The 13,599-nt window shown below is 48.0% G+C and overlaps 1 non-coding gene across 1 annotated transcript; it reads right to left on the reverse strand.

Moving 5' to 3' along the window:
• Window positions 1–5,574: 5,574 nt before the first annotated feature.
• On the reverse strand, window positions 5,575–5,656 carry TRNAS-CGA (transfer RNA serine (anticodon CGA)). Its single transcript has one exon. It is a non-coding gene; the product is annotated as a tRNA-Ser (tRNA).
• Between the last annotated feature and the right edge of the window lie 7,943 nt (window positions 5,657–13,599).

Consider the following 13,599-nt stretch of genomic DNA (forward strand, 5'->3'; position numbering starts at 1 on the left):
CCGCTTGTATACATCTAACATACAGAGGTATTTGGGCGCTGTATACAGTTATATACATCTGTGGTTGTCATGGGCAATGTGATTTAAAGGGGTGCATGTTAATGTTTCTTTAGCTTAAAGTTTGTCTTTCAGTCCATACTAATGTAGAGGAAAGAAGGTTTCCAAGTATTTTTTCCACTTTCCATAGAGGTTGTATTGAGTTTGGAGTGTCTAGTTGATAGGCTGTGATATTGGGGTAATACTGGGACATTGGCGTGTTAGATGCCCCCAGACATGCTTCCTCTGCTGTCCCAGTTGCATTCCAGAGGTGTTGGCATCATTTCCTGAGGTGTCATTGTGGACTTGGTGTCTTCAATTGGTCAAATTTTGATTTCCCTGAAAAGAGCATTTTTTTCCCTTAGACTATAATGGCAATCGATATTCGATCGAATAGTAGAATATTGAGGTCTACTCGAATCGAATTTCGAGTAGTCGAATATTTTACTACTCGCTCATCTCTAATATCTATACCTAAATCTATCTATATATCTAAATCTATCTATCTATCTATCTATCTATCTATCTATCTATCTATCTATCTATCTATCTATCTCTATATATCTATCTCTATATATTAGTAAATCTCCAGGTAACCTATTCATTAACATTCCCATTACTGAGCTGACGTCACAGTGTAATAAATACTAATGACCCGGCAGCCGAGTCTACAAGGCTTTGCTCTTTTTCACTAGGGCCCTGAGTACTGGGAGACTCATGGGATATACTGGGTGAGATAACGAGTGATTATGAAGATAATCTTGTTTCCCTTAGTCCTAACAGCGGCACAATGTGGGGTATTTCTGCCCCTGTGTGCTGGTAGGACAGGCGGATATTTAATTAGCCAATCAAATGCGTGGCAGGCCCTATAAGAGGGCACAAGAACCTCCCCTCTGCGTGTAAATACAAAAGTACCTCCATTACATTTATATACAGTTTTATACATAAGATATGATTCCCAGGGTGGGAAATCTTGTGCCGCTGTTAGGACTAAGGGAAACAAGATTATCTTCATAATCACTCGTTCCCTGTCGTCCTCAACAGCGGCACAATGTGGGGATATAGCAAGCAGGTCCCCAAGATGGGTGGGACAAACCCATGACCGAACTTAAACTGGTCTGGGCAAAGGCAGTGGAATCTGCCACTTGGTCCTTCAGGCGGTAATGCCGAATGAAGGTGGATTCAGATGCCCAAGAGGCAGCTGCATATATTTGGTCCACAGACAAAGCACTTCTTTCTGCCCGTGAAGTGGACACTGCCCTGGTTGAATGGGCATGAAGGAAAGATGGAGCCGACAGCCCTTGGGCGGTATAGGCGACTCTAATAGTCTCGGTAACCCACCGTGATATTGTAGCTTTGGCGGCTTTGGCGCCCTTGTTTTTCCCCGTGTAGCTGACCAACAGGTTTTCAGTCCACCTAAAGGGGCGAGTGCGCTGCAAGTAGATCTGCAGGCATCTAACCACATCCAGCTTGTGCCATCTTTCTTCTTCAGCAGAAGAAGGGAACGGAAAAAAATACTGGAAGGGAAATCAGTTGGTTCCTGTTTACAGCAGATGGCACCTTGGGACGAAACCCAGGGAGGAACCTAAGCTGTACATGGTCAGAGAAAAAGGTGGTATATGGCTCCTCAGCGGACAAAGCTTGTAGTTCACTAACGCGTTTGGCAGGTGTGACTGCCAATAGCAGCGCCATTTTGCCGGTTAGCGACTTGAGGGAGACCTCTTCCAGAGGTTCAAATGGCTGGCCACATAGGGCGTTCAGGACCGGAATAAGGTCCCATTGGTGGACAGGGGTGTTTACCACCAGTCTCAGCCTAGTTGCCCCTTTAATAAAGGTGCTCACTAAAGGATCCTGAGACAAACGCCTCCCCAGATAGGCGGACAGGGCCGCTACGTGTACCTTGAGTGTGGCCGCAGCAAGACCTCTGTCTAGTCCGTCTTGAAGGAAGTCCAGGATCACCTCCGTAGGGGGATCGGTGGAGTCCACTTGATGCTGCAGACACCAGGCATTAAAGATGTTACCTATTCGACGGTAGTTCCTGTTAGTCGAATCTGCTCTGGCGCTGGATAGGGTCTTCAAGACGGCTTGTGACAGTCCTCTATTTCTCAATAGGGACTGGTCAACCTCCAGGCTGTCAGGTTGAGTCTCCTCAGATCCTGGCATCTCAGCTCTCCTTGGGTTACCAGGTCTGGGAGTGGGGGAAGCCTCCAATATATGCCCTGACTCATTTGTATGAGCTGAGCAAACCAAGCCCTTTTTGGCCAGAACGGGATTATGGCTATTCCCGAGGCTTGGTCCTGTCTTATTTTTATCAATACCTTCGGTATGATTGGAATTGGAGGGAATATGTAAAACAGCCTGAACCTCCATGGGATGGACAGGGCATCCACCGCCAAGGGATTGTCCTCCTGGTACAGAGAGCAGAAGGTCCCCACCTTGGCGTTGAGTCGGGTAGCCATAAGATCGACCTCCGGGAGACCCCATCTCTGGACGATCTGTTGAAATACGTCTGGATTGAGAGACCATTCTCCTGATACGGTAATACCCTGACTCAGCTGATCCGCTACTATGTTCAGGGAGCCCTTTATGTGAACAGCGGATAACTGGACCAGATTCTTCTCCGCCTAGGCAAATATGAGATTCGTCTCTCTCAGCAAGGTTGGTGACCTGGTGCCCCCTTGTTTGTTTATATAGACTACCACCGTCATATTGTCTGACCGGTTTTTGACAGACTTGCCTTTCAATTCTGGGGCAAAGTGTACTAGGGCCAGGTACACTGCTCTGAGTTCCTTGAGATTGGATGACCCCAGCACCGGACATCTCCATCGTCCTTGTACAGTTTTGTCTTGACAATGGGCTCCCCATCCCCACTGGGATGCATCTGTTGTCAACAGGGTCCACACTGTCGGGGCCGTGGACCTTCCGTCTTTCAGGTGTATCCACCATCTGAGGGAAAGACGGGTAGCGGGAGAAAGGCAGATCTTCTTGTGCAATCCCCGTGGAGACCTGTTCCAGGTTCTCAACACTTCCATCTGCAGGGGACGCAAATGCCATAAAGTCCAAGGCACCGCCCTGGCCGAGGATGACATCAGGCCCAGGACTCTCATGGCGGTCCGGATGGTTACCTGCCGAGTGCGCAATAGGAATCGTGCACTGGCTTGGATTCTTTCCTTCCTTGGACTGGAGAGGAAGATCTGCATCGCTTCTGAATCCACTATAAATCCGAGGAATTTTCTTCAGGTGGATGGAACGATTTCGGACTTCTCCCAATTGATAATCCTAACTCCTGTAGGAAGTTGATGGCAAGGTTGAGCTGCTGGAGGAGAGCAGCAGGAGACTGAGCTTTCAGTAGCCAGTCGTCTAGATAAGGGACGATGAAAAGACCCTGAAGTCTGAGGGCCGCGGCGACCGGAGAAATCACCTTGGTGAATACCAGTGGGGCGGATGTGATGCCGAATGGCAGAGCTGTGAATTGATAGTGCTCCCTGTGGCCGGCCATAGCGACGGCAATCCTGAGGAACTTCCTGTGGAAATGAGCAATGGGGACATGTAGATAGGCGTCCTTCAAATCGAGGGTAACCATCACCTCTCCTGGCTGAAGAAACACAGCCACGGAATCCACGGTTTCCATTCGAAATGACCTCTTCCTGATAAACCGATTGAGGTACCTCAGATCTATTATCATCCTCCAGCCCCCGGTGAACTTGGGGACCAGAAAGACGGGGGAGTAGACTCCCAGACCGAGGTCTGAGGCTGGTACCTTCTCCAGGGCGCCCTTGGTAACATATTCGGCAACCAAGGCTTCTAGACTGGCCTGCTGAGAAGGTGGAAGAGTTCGGGTGGAAACGAACCGATCTGGAGGTGGAAGATGAAAGTCGATGTGATACCCATGTTGTATGATCTTCAACACCCATGGGTCTTGGATATGGGTGAACCATGCTCTGGAAAAGGAGGAAAGACGTCCTCCCACAGGAAGGGGGGCCACAGGGAGCTGCCCCACGTCAAAACTCAGGCTTCCTCTTGGTGTCCTTCTTGGAAGCGCCACGACCAGCTCCCCTAGGGCGATATCTAAAACGCCGTTGTTGGGAAGGGCGTCTATAATTAGAGGAAGAACCTCTGCCTCTAGGGGGAGCACGTCTGCCCCTGGATGCTTGAGGTAGGGACCTTCCCCTACCTTCAGCTAATCCCTCCATAATGGCGTCTAAGCTTTGGCCAGACACCCTTCCCGGCTCAAAGGGGAGAGCACAGAGTGCTGCTTTAGACGCAAAATCTGCCCGCCAAGGCTTTAGCCAAAGGGGTCTACGGGCCGCAGTAGACAACGCCATGGATTTGGCAGAGATTTTAAATTGATGGCAGGAGGATTCCGCCAAATAAGCTGCAGCCCTATGAACTCTTTTCATAGAGGCCAGAATCTCATCTCTGTCTATGCCCAAGTCTATATCCCGCTCCAAGGCGGCTAAGCGGTTGCGGAAAAAGTCACCAACCATAGAGGAGGCTATGGCCACAGAGGCTTGCGCGGAGGAAGCTGAGTAGACCTTCTTCAGAACGGAGTCCGCCCTACGATCCAGAGGGTCCTGAAGATTTGAACCATCTTCCAAGGGCACCAGGTTCTGCGGGACAGCTTTGCTACGGCCAAATCCACCTTCGGGGGAGGCCCCCAGGAATCCCACTTGAAGATCCTGGAAAGTGAATGTCCTTTCTCTGGCTGTTTCCACTGCTGCACCATAAGGTCGGTCAGCGTGGCGTCCGCATGGAAGGCAATATGTCCCCCAGAGGCAGACGTGGAGGCTTCCCCGTCAACATCTCGGCCCACTGTAGACCGGATGGACTTCAGCAGCCTGCCCGTTTGTTCATAATGGAACGCAGTTCTGCTGGAATAACTGAGTTGTCCTCGGAGGAATCATCCTCTGCCACCCGCAGGTGTTACAAGGGGGGGGGGGGGGAGAGACGAGGAACGGAGCTCAGAGCATGGTCTCCTGGTGAGCTGAGACAAGGTGCAATGGATCCCTTTGAGGGAATCATCCTGCAAAACAAAAAGGAGAGTACAAGCAAGGGAAAAACTATTTACCCAAGCGATGCCCAAACTCACCATCTCCTTGACCCATGCCATCATATCTCTGGGAGAGGGCTCCACAGGTGGAGGACCTCTGCACCCGCGACAACGGGCCCACTCATAGCCTGAAAATAGGCAAGTTATAGGACCAGTAGTACCCCGCAGGGCACAACCTTTCAAGCCGCTACCTACCATCAGGGAGCGGTGTGTCGCAATCGAAGCAGGAAAGATGTTTCCTCTTGGAAGAGGTTTTCCTCCTACCATCCCCAGGAGGGGTAGTAGAGGATGACATATCCTACAGAGAGAGATAATAGACCATGCAACACTGTCACCATGACATCATACCAGCTTTTTTAAAAAAAGGGTAAATCTTACCAGGTCCTGTAGACCGGACAGAGAGGTGACTTGGCGCCCAACGTGCGACTCGAACCCACGACCTTGAGATTAAGAGTCTCATGCTCTACCGACTGAGCTAGCCGGGCTGGCGCTGTGAACAGGATCTGAACCTGTGCGGGGAGACCCCATTGGATTTCGAGTCCAAAACCTTAACCACTCGGCCATCACAGCCGGTTCCCAATAAAGTTTGCAAACTGGAAAAGAGTTCAAGATCAATGAACACCACAATCGCACGCCTTCAGCAGATACTGCAGGAAGGTCTCTGACACCAGGCCAGCCAGCCTCTTAATTCTGGCCGGCTGGAAGTGGGCGGAGCCACAATCAAAGCAGGTGAGGCAACCTGCCCAGACAACTAACCCTGTAATCAGGGGTCTGCAAAGATATACATTCCCCCCCCACCAAGAGGCCCTTAACACGGGCACTTACCCCCACATCTCCCCGTCTTTTCCGGCCTTTAATAAGGCCTGAATCTTCCCTGAGTGAGCGGCCGCCAGCGCCAGGCCGTTGCCATGGCGCTATGATACTTCCGGCGAAACCGGAAGTGCGCGCTTACAGCGGCCGGCGGGGAACAGGATACACAACAGTGTGGTTCCACCCGCCGGCAGTCCGCGCGGCCACCAGAGGCGGCATGCGGAGTCCCCGGACTCTCACCAAAATGTCAGGTAAGTCACAAGGAGCAGGGGAAGCGGAGGAGAGGGGGGGCAGGGGGGTAGCCACACATGGCTAACAAGCACCTTCTCCCCGCAGGGCACAGAAGGTGACAAGAAGAAAACAACCGCTCAGGAGGTGAGTGATCCTGCTGAGCTTCTCAAAGAGGACACAAGTCCTCCCACCTGTCCTCTGTCCACACAGGACAGAAAAAAACACGCAGAGGGGAGGTTCTTGTGCCCTCTTATAGGGCCTGCCACGCATTTGATTGGCTAATTAAATATCCGCCTGTCCTACCAGCACACAGGGGCAGAAATACCCCACATTGTGCCGCTGTTGAGGACGACAGGGAACATGTCTGGCAGCCTATACGTCATGGCAGGGTTACAACTGCCCAGACATCTATAGTCTATGAGTGGACCAGAAGTGGATAAAGGTCTATAGGTGCTCAGTCTATTCCTACTAGTCCAACAGACGTGATCCCTGCGATCAGCGATCTCTGCTACCCATGGCCATCTGGTGAGCAGGATCATGGCCATCGAGAGGCAGAATGGAAGGTAGAAGCCCATGGTTCTGGTGCTGAGATGCCTTCGTTTCTGACATGACCCGCCCACCTGACTTCTTATCCAATCAAAAGTGCCTCATTTGCATAAATTACCCAGAATGCATTGCAGGAACTCGCCCTAAGTTGTATGAATAGCGGAAACAATAAATTAAATGAAGGAAAATGACTTAGAATCTGAAAATTTGATCTGATCTGGAAGAGTGGGCGGAGCTTATCTGGGGAGTAGAATCTGGGCCTGGCTGGGCCGGCCGGCCGCCGCCGGGGGTTCAAATCTTGTGAGGCAATTATTATTATTTTTTTTTTTTCACTTTTCATTTTGGTGCATCAGTCTCCAGCCACCAAACACCCCAGTGGCAACAGGTACATGCAGAGAAATGGTCATTACCAGCCATGCAAACACATACATAGCATACAAACTCCTTCAAGACATACTTGGTAGTTTTGAACTGAACCCAGTACACTAGCACTATAAGACCACCGTGCTGCAACAGCTACAGGCAAGGCCCCACAGCGGTCACAAGTGCAGAATACACTCTATGTCCAATGTGCGGCGTCTTCACAGGGACCAGCTCAGGACAACATTCATTTAACTTAAGGAGAATCTCAGGCAAAGCATTGTGGGAGTTTATGCAAATTAGAACACCTGAAAATATATTAAACAAAGGAGGGGGAGGTGCAGCATGAAGCTGGGGCCAGTGATTATAACACACCCTTCTCATGCTAAACAGTACAAAGAGCTTCATCTTAAAGGGACATTTGACTTTTTTTTCTTAGGGGGCGTTCACACTACCGTCGGTGTCCGGTGTCCGACAAAATCTTGTGCGGACATTAGCATTGGACACTAGCTGAGTCCGTTACATTTTGCATTGATTTAACGGGACATTGGGTGGTGCGTTCTTTTACAGTCCGTTCCCAAAGATGTCCGATTTTTCAAGCGGACAGCAAGACCCTACATATAGTTTTTTTCCCCCAGCCTCCATATTTTTTAATTCTCCAGCAGAAAAGATTTAACCCCAAAGGGCCAGAGCCTCCCCGACCAGAAGATCCAAGTCTCCTACATGCAGAAAGTATAAACACCGGTAGGTGTCACTGCTGAGTCTCAATTACCACACTTAGCAGCGGCCCCAGGCTTTTACCAGAAAGAAGTCATGGGCCACACTTAGTGGCAGCCCTGGACCTCTACCAGGCAACACCCATAGGCCTCAGGAGTGTAGAATACACTCTGCATGAAAGAAGCCGCAGCCTCACAGGGACAACCTCAGAGCAACATTTATTGAACTTAAGGAGAAACTCAGGCAGTGCATTCTGGTAATTTATGTAAATATAAAGGGCTGAAGGTGTTTCTATTATAATCTTATTACTGAGGAGGAGCCTCACATAAGTCCTCCCAGGTTATCTCACTACTTATGGTGCACCATGGAGCAAGGCCCAATGACTCCATCAGCCTTCTTGTGCTTAAGTTCCTTAACTTTACTTCTGTCCATGTTCAGACAAATCGCAAGAATTTTCACAACTGTTGCAATAAATGCAACCGAGCTGCAATACCAGGCACAGCCCATGGACAGGAGTGGTGTTGTTTTAAGAAGTATACATTCATATTTCTCTAATCCTTAAATAATCCCCTCAAAGATCTATAGTTTCTCACAGAAAGACCATGCTTCTGGTGCTTGCCTTCTGACATGGACAGCCTATCTGGGCCCATACCAGCAGGCAGGCAGAGACCCCACAGAGCAGCCATTCCAGGGTTCAACCAGATAACAGCCAGGAACCCCACAGAGCAGCCATTCCAGGGCTCAACCAGCAAGCAGCAATAGACTGGCCCACAGTGACCTCAGGAGCGCACAACACACTCAGCATGTAAGAGGAAGCAGCCTCACAGGGACAACCTCAGAGCGACATTCATTGAACTTAAGGAGAAACTCAGGCAGTGCATTATGGGAATTTATGTAAATATAAGGGGCTGAAGGTGTTTCTATTATAATCTTATTACTGAGGAGGAGCCTCACATAAGCCTCAGGAGTCGGGATCTACTTCCTGAGTTCTCCACTTCTATATACAATAGGCCCTCATTAATTCTCCATGGGGTTGATCCTGGTGATTAGCTCCCAGATTCTTCTTTTGGCCCTGAGGTCAGACATGCCTGGGTTACATTGTATTGAATGTTTTGGGGATCATAGAATCCTACCTGTGCGTAGGTGAGGAGTTGGCTCACTTGATAAGTGCTCTGGTTGTTACTAGAGAACTCCTGAGGTTGCTGGTTCAAACCCTAGTGTTGGCTCCAGGTTAATGGCCTTGAATGGGTCCCTGCATGTTCAGCCTGTGTGCAGGGGGCTCTGGGTATGTGATGAAATAGTGGTAAGGGTGAATTTATTCAGGGGTACTTGCCAGAAAATAGTTAATTTCCTCTCTCTGGGCCGCAAGACCCCTGTATGTCCACTGGTCTGATCCTGCCCCTTGCTGTTGTTTGGTATTAGCCTCCTTCTTGTGATGACATTTATCTTCTGTATCAGGCTCTGGGGGATTGAACTGGGGTCTGTCTGTAGTTTCTCTGTCACCAGCATCCATCCAGCTTCTCCATTACCAGCTCTGAGGCCTTTACCTTCTGCTCCACTGCAGGACATGAAAGCTTACCCTGCTATGTGTATTATAACATACAAAAGGGGGTTCAGAGGACTCTGTGCACCACCAAACTTAGCAGGTAAGCGTCCTCCTTGCAGCCAAAAATGACATAAAAGGAAGTCATAGATTATGTTCCCAACCTACAGGGTTAGTCAGTCAGCCTCACCTGAAATGGCTAATAACAGGAAGTAATAGCTTATGTTCCCCCACCTAGGGTTAGAGTTAGACAGTCAACCGCCCCCCCCCCCCCCCCCCCCCTGAAATGGCTGATAACAGGGAGCAATAGATTGTATTCACCCGGAGATATTAGGTATTTCAGGTTTCCTACATAGATCACAATTCAGACCTTTGTTCCACTATATAGGTCACCCAAAAATTTACACCCCTTGTTAACAGTACTAGGTCAGGGATCGCCTCCTCAGTGGACAACAAATACCAGCAGTTCATTTATCTTATGATAGTGATGACTTTTATTCTCACTCCCTATCTTGCTGCTCTGGGGATTGAACCAGGATCCCTCTGTAGCTACTCCATCACCTGCCCTAGAGCCTGTACCTTCTGCCCCACCTCAGGACATTATATCTTACCCTGTTATCTGTATTAGAACATCGAACTGACCAGAGCAACTAAGCATTACACCATCTTACTGTACTAAAATGGCTGATAACAGGGAGAAATAGATTGTATTCACATGGAGACATCATATATTTCAGGTTTACCTGTGCATACAGATACGGAGACGCCTGTTGTCGCTCTGTGATGACATTATTGTTGTGTTACCTTTAATTCTTTCTAGGATTAATATGTACTTGCTATACGGTCACCGCTGTTTCCCACACAGGGGCAGTCACCCAGCTTCTCCAGGATCAGTTATACCTCTCTGCTCCTTGTACAGGCGTTGTCTACTTTGTGATATTTACCATCCCCATACAATGAAGATCCCAAATCCGAGGTTCCACCTACAGACACTTCCCTGGACCTGTTACCTACAAAATCCTTTTGTTTGGGAAAAAGAAAAAAAAATCCAGAAGACACCGACCCCTTGCCCACCCCTGAGTGGGCCAACAAAACTGAGAAGGAACCAGAGCCAATACCAAGCAAAGAACCAGAACTGGCAAGTCCTGCACCAGAGGTAAGACGGTGTGCGTGGACTACCAGGAACAAAATGGAGTGGCTAAATTGCTGTGTTGGCACTTTGCGATAATTTAGTGGGTTTTGGGTTGCAGTTTGGGCAATCGGTCTCAAGAAGGTTCGCCATCACTGTCCTATAGAATGGTTCTTCAATATTTTAGACCAAGAGACCCCCTTCCAGCAAATACAATTAACTGAATGGTAGCAAAGTAACTGTGAATATTTGTCTAATATAGAGAAGGACGACCAACAATGGGAAAACACCACGCGCTTACTCCGAAAATGTTAGAAAGCACATGTAACCATTTCCGTTACATCAACACACGACGCTTACACCAGCGTTTCAGGGATGTTCCCCCTTTATCAAGTATAATAGAAATACACGAGGGTATCCTGATGATACAGATACCTGTCTAATATAAGACTTGACCATTGGGTACTCATTGGTTTTGGGCACCATTGGACTCCATGACAATATACTGTAGACCCCAAGCAGTGTCATCACTATTATTCACTGTACTCAGAAGCCAAGTCTAAGCAATAGACAAGTTCCCATAAATTTTGATATAGATAAGACTAGTGAGGTTAAAAAATGATCCAATACTACAGGACTGTCATGGCGGAGGTGTACGAGATACAGAACCCCAGACCCGTAATTGGTTTAATATTCTGCAAAGTTATGATGCAGCTATGTAAGAAATGTAGAAAATTCAGGATCTGGTTGGAGCGCACTTCCCCCATCGCTCCTTGTCAGCAAGTCTTTAAACCTTCCACAAAGGAGCTCTTCAGGTCGACAGACAGAGCTGCTCCAGATCAGCGGCCACAAAATGCTTCCACGTAACCCGATCTGTTAACCCGACCAAATACAATTCCCTGATATTTTCTGCCTACCCTGTACAGAGGTGCTTAGGACAATGGCAGCCTGTTTGCGGTCTCATGGCCATGGTCCATGCTCATGAGGTAATTACCTGGCCGTATCCTCACCTTTATCGGTACTTCCGATGTTGCCTCTGATTCTCTGATGTCCTTCTGATGGTTATCACAACGGAGGGTCAAAAGGGCAAAGGGTGAAAACGCACTGCTGCGCAGCTAAGCTGCCTGGGACATCCTGGTCGGGTAATGGAGTAGAAATGGACATGTCCAGAGTCACAACCTCCATGGCTCGTAGCCATAATCTGTAGGGGAGGGGACGAGCCAAAGCAACACGGGGCAGCTTATCACCATTAACAATGTATGGGAGGTAAATAAGTCACCATTACAATACATATCATACGTGTAAATATGAAGAAGTTCCATCGTCTTCATTATGTCTCACTGCTCCTGGAGAATGGAAATGCGTTAGATCACAGAATACAATAAGAAAATAGAAGCCATTTTACTTATAGCATGCTGCAAACCCAGGGACCCCCATTTTGCCAGGTAAGTCATCAAACTGAATGGAAAGGCAGCCATGACCTTCTTAACACCAATAGACTAAAGAAGAGGAGCTGCACATGTGCACAACCCCCTCTAGAGGTAAGAGAATGAGGGCACAAGGACCCCCACAGTGGGTCTTACTTCTGGGTGCCATTTCTCAGATATTTAATGCATATGACGTAAAAGTATCTTAAGGGTCCTCATGACACAAAAGGCTTCTTAGGATACTAGTCCTGGCTCAACAAGAGGAAAAGAAATTACCTCTCCAAAAGACCACCCCCATATCCAGACCTCCTAGGTGATTCATATACCATATATTAAGACACATTTCAACGCCATAGTGGATGGTCCTCACAAAGAGGTATTACTACATAGCTCAAACTTTTAAGATGGATAGAAATACATTGCAAAGTTCTTAAAGAGGATTTTACATTTCCTCTGACACCGGCGGTAGAACGCTGAGAATGCGTCAAATTCAGCAGTGTCAATTTTGTCGGTATGCACTCCAGTTAATTTTGGCACCAGTATACAGTATATACCAATATAAACACTGGCAAAAGAGCGAGTCTTACAGCCTAGCGTCACCACTTGGCGGTGTGGAACTCCCCTCTGACAGTACAATTCTATGCAAGTGTACCATGGGGTGGGGGAGAGAATGTTCCTCACAGCCCAGCAATGATGCTAAGCAATAAAGCCTGCCCCTCTGACAGTGGAGAGATATCAGTGCCAAAATTAATCTCACTGGAAAAGCTGAGTGCACAGAATTTGGTGTACCATCAGCTAACAGTACATAACACTGCCAACGTCAGAGGACGTGAAAGATCCTCTAAGTTGTCTGCACTCATCTATAACATATAAAAATAAGTCCAAAGCTAGACCGCATAGGTATATGAGGAGGGTCTCACCTCTGCGAATCGCATCTATTTCAAGCTAATAATCCAAAAACAGAGAAAAGAAGCAGCGCTATAATATAGCGTAACAAATGGTGAGGGAGGTTTATTGCCCCATGTTACATTTCTGCCCAAACATTTACCTCTCTCAAGCTCAGAAACACTTGTGTTTGGGCTGAAACGTCACATTGGTCAATAAAGTTCCCTCAGCATTTATTTTAGATTACATTGGAGTGCTTCTTCTTTTCTCTAGTGCCAAAAATTTGACACCCTCCTCCACGTTCCTAAAAAGGGATCGGGTCATTGGCACAACCAAAACCCTCACCAGAAATATGGCGTAAATGATCCTGGAAATCTACCTGGTGGAGGGTGCATGGCATTTAGGTGGTGTGCGCCCAGTCATACGGCAGCTTCCATATATACCCTCCACTGGCTATGGTGTTATGAAGACTGGTGTTGATCATGCCAGTCTTCCTAAACCTCCCCCACAGTGCATATTATCATAAAAGTGCTTCATAATATGAATCTACTCTCACTTTAAAGGGGTTGTCTGGTGGTGTTTTTATTCTTTGACTCGGATGTTAAAGCCTTGGCATCCTGACTTTTCCATCCGGCGATGTCCATACAGTAACGGGCACTCGATTGGCCCCATTATTGTGAAGGAGGTCCCTCAGAATCCCTGGTTATCAGACAGATTTGTGCTTTATTGTTAACATTGTTCTGTTGGGATTAAATGTCGCAGATGTGACGACGGCACCTTAATATATCCAGAATGTAATAAGTTTATGCAAACCACAAACACGAGATAAGACAAGTCACACACCAAGGAGGCAGAAGACAAGACA

The sequence above is a fragment of the Leptodactylus fuscus genome, chromosome 10 (genome assembly GCF_031893055.1).
Source record: "Leptodactylus fuscus isolate aLepFus1 chromosome 10, aLepFus1.hap2, whole genome shotgun sequence".
Taxonomy (NCBI): Eukaryota; Metazoa; Chordata; class Amphibia; order Anura; family Leptodactylidae; genus Leptodactylus; species Leptodactylus fuscus.